We start from the raw sequence: 3175 nt of genomic DNA, 5'->3' as shown, positions 1-3175 counted from the left end.
CACAGAAATCAAATCTACTACATCTGTCAAAAGAAGTAATAGAAAAGTTCAATATCTTCAGCCAAAACAAGGCCAAGAGCTGATTGTGGAACAGACCATCAACTGCTCAATGCAAGTTAAAATTGAAGCTGATGAAAATAAAAACATCTCCATGAGAGCCAACATAAGGCCTTGATTATATTCCTCATGAATTTAAAGACAGTATAAAGAATAGATTTGGTTCATTGAACACCAATAACCAAAAACCAGAGTAATTGTAGGGTGACATCAATAACATCTTCATGCAGTAAACAAAAGGGTCACTAAAAAGACTAGAAAGGGACAAAAGAACAAAATGGATGTTAGATGAGACTCTGAGATTTGTCTTTGAATGAAGAATAGCTAAAACAAATGAAAGAAATGACAAGATAAAAGAAATGAACAAGATTTCAAACAGCAGCTCAAAATGATAAAGTCATTTATTATAATGAAATGTGCAAAGATCTGGAGTTAAAAAATCAAAAAGGCAGAACACACTAGACATTTCTCAAGCTGAAAGAGTTGAATAAAAATATTAAAGCCTCAAGTTGCAATATCGAAAGATTCTATGGGCAAAGTGTTGAGTGATGAAGGAAATATCAAAAGAAGATGAAAAGAATACAGACTCACTGTACCAAAAAGAATTGATGGATGTTCATTCATTTCAGGAAGTGAGTGGTATATGATCAAGAACCAATGGTATTGAAGGAAGATGTTGAAGCTGCACTGAAGAAATTGGTGAAGAACAAGGCTCCAGGAATTTATGAATTCACATTGAGATGTTTCAATAAATGCTGTGCTGGAGGCACTCAGTCATCTATGCCAAGAAATTTGGAGGACAGCTACCTGGCCAACAACTGGATGTTGTTGTTGTTATATGCCGGCAAGTCATCTCTGACTCATAGTGACCTTTCTTTGGGTTTCCAAGGTGGTATCTCTACTGAAGTAGATAGCCCAATCTTCCTTTCAAGGAGTGGCTGGTGGGTTTGAACCACCAACCTTCTGGTTAGAAGTCAAATGCCTTAGCCACTATGCCACCAGACCTCCCAATTGACTGGAAGAGATCTATATTTGTACTAATTCCAAAGAAAAGTGATGCCACACAATGGGGAAATTACCAAACAATATCATTAATAACACATGCAAGTAAAATCTTGCTGAAGATTACTCAAAAATGGTTCCAGCAATATATTTACAGAGAACTTCCAGAAATGCAAGCTGGATTCAGAAGAGGATGTGGAACAAGGGATATCATTGCTGATGTCAGATGGATCTTAGCTGAAAGCAAAGAATATCAGAAATATGTTGACTTGTGTTTTATTGACTATGCAAAAGCATTCAATTGTGTGGATCATAACAAATTATGGATAACTCTGAGAAGAATGGGAATGCCAGAACACTTAATTGTGTTCATAAGGAAACTGTATGTAGACCAGGAGGCTGTAGTTAGAAGAGAACAAGGAGATACTGCACAGTTTAAAATCAGGAAGGACGTGTGTCAGGGTTGTATCCTTTCACCATACTCAATTCATTCTCTATGCTGAGCAAATAATCTGAGAAACTTGACTGTATGAAGAAGAACATGGCATCGGGATTGGAGGAACATTCATTAACAACCTACAATACACTGACGATGAAACTTTACTTGCTGAAAGTGAGGATGACTTGAAACACTTACTGATGGAGATAAAATAAAAAAAAATACAGTCTGCAGTATACATTACATTTCAACATAAAGGAAATGAAAATCCTCACCACTGGACCAATAAGCAGCATTACGATCAATGGAGAAAGGAATGATGTTGTTAAAGATTTTATATTACTTGTTTCCACAATCAACATCAATGGAAGAAGCAGTCAAAACATCAGATGACATATTGCACTGGACAAATCGGCAAAAGACTTAAAGTGCTGAAGAGCAAAGATATCTCTTTGAAAACTAAGGTGTGCTTAACCTAAGCCAGAGTATTTTCAGTTGCTTAATATACATTTTTGAGGGGGACAATGAATAAGCCAAACCAGAGAATTGATGCTTTTGAGTTGTGGTGTTGGCAAAGACTACTGAAAGTACCATGGACTGCCAAAGGAAGTAGCACATTTGTCCTGTAAAAAGGGCTGCTGCAATGCTCCTTGAAAGTAAGAATGGCCAGACTTCGTCTGACCTACCTCAGTCATGCTGTCAGAAGGGACCATTCCCTACAGAAAGATATCATGCTTGGTAATGTGGAGGGTCAACAGAAAAGGGGAAAGCCCTCAATGAGATGGATTGACAGTGACTGTAGCAATGGTCTCAAGAACAACAAGGATTGTGGAGCTGGCATAGGACCAGCCAGTGTTTTGTTCTGTTGTACATAGGGTCACTAAGAGTTGGAGACAACTCAACAGCATGTAACAACAACAACAACAAAAAAAAAAAACTTATGAATATCAGCAGAGAAATGAAAACAATTTTAAATGTGAAAATTCTGGATTTGAAATGTATAAATGTGAATGAGAAATTCAGAGGTATACCCATATAAATTAAATATGGAAAACTAATCACTCAGTTTTAAAACAATATCTATTCTGGAAAAAAAAAAAGAGACAAGTAGAAAAATATAGACAATTATTAGGACTTGATGCATATGTGACAATATTGAGCAGCCATATATATATATATATATATATATATATATATATATATATTGTCTTTGGAATAATAGAAATAGGGAATTAGAGAATAGAAAGGTACAATAAAGAAAAAAAATGCCAATAGTTCTTAAAATTTGGTGAAAAGTTCAAAGATAATGATCAAAAACCTCAGTGAATCTCAAGAAGGGCAAGCCAAGAAAAACCTGTATAGTCCAGGTACAGAACATGAAAGGATAAGAGAAAAACATTTAATCTCTCATAGAAAAATACATATAGAATATAAAGAAACAAAGATACATGGAAAAGCAGACATTTTCTCATTAAAAAAAAGAAAAGAAAAGAAAAAATTTTGGATGCCCAGAAGATATCTTGAAAAATGAAAGTGGAATAAGATTGATTCAGACATATAACAGTAGAGAAACTTGAAGTCATAACATAAAATTCCATCATCAAGAGACTGTGTAATTCACATAGCCAAAACCAAACCCACTGCCATCTAGTCAGATTCAACTCATAACGATTCCTA

The sequence above is a fragment of the Orycteropus afer genome, unplaced genomic scaffold (genome assembly GCF_000298275.1).
Source record: "Orycteropus afer afer isolate SDZICR_OR568_19922 unplaced genomic scaffold, OryAfe1.0 scaffold00636, whole genome shotgun sequence".
Classification (NCBI taxonomy): Eukaryota; Metazoa; Chordata; class Mammalia; order Tubulidentata; family Orycteropodidae; genus Orycteropus; species Orycteropus afer.
The sequence above is the reverse complement of the archived record's forward strand: the minus strand, read 5'-3'. Positions refer to the sequence as shown.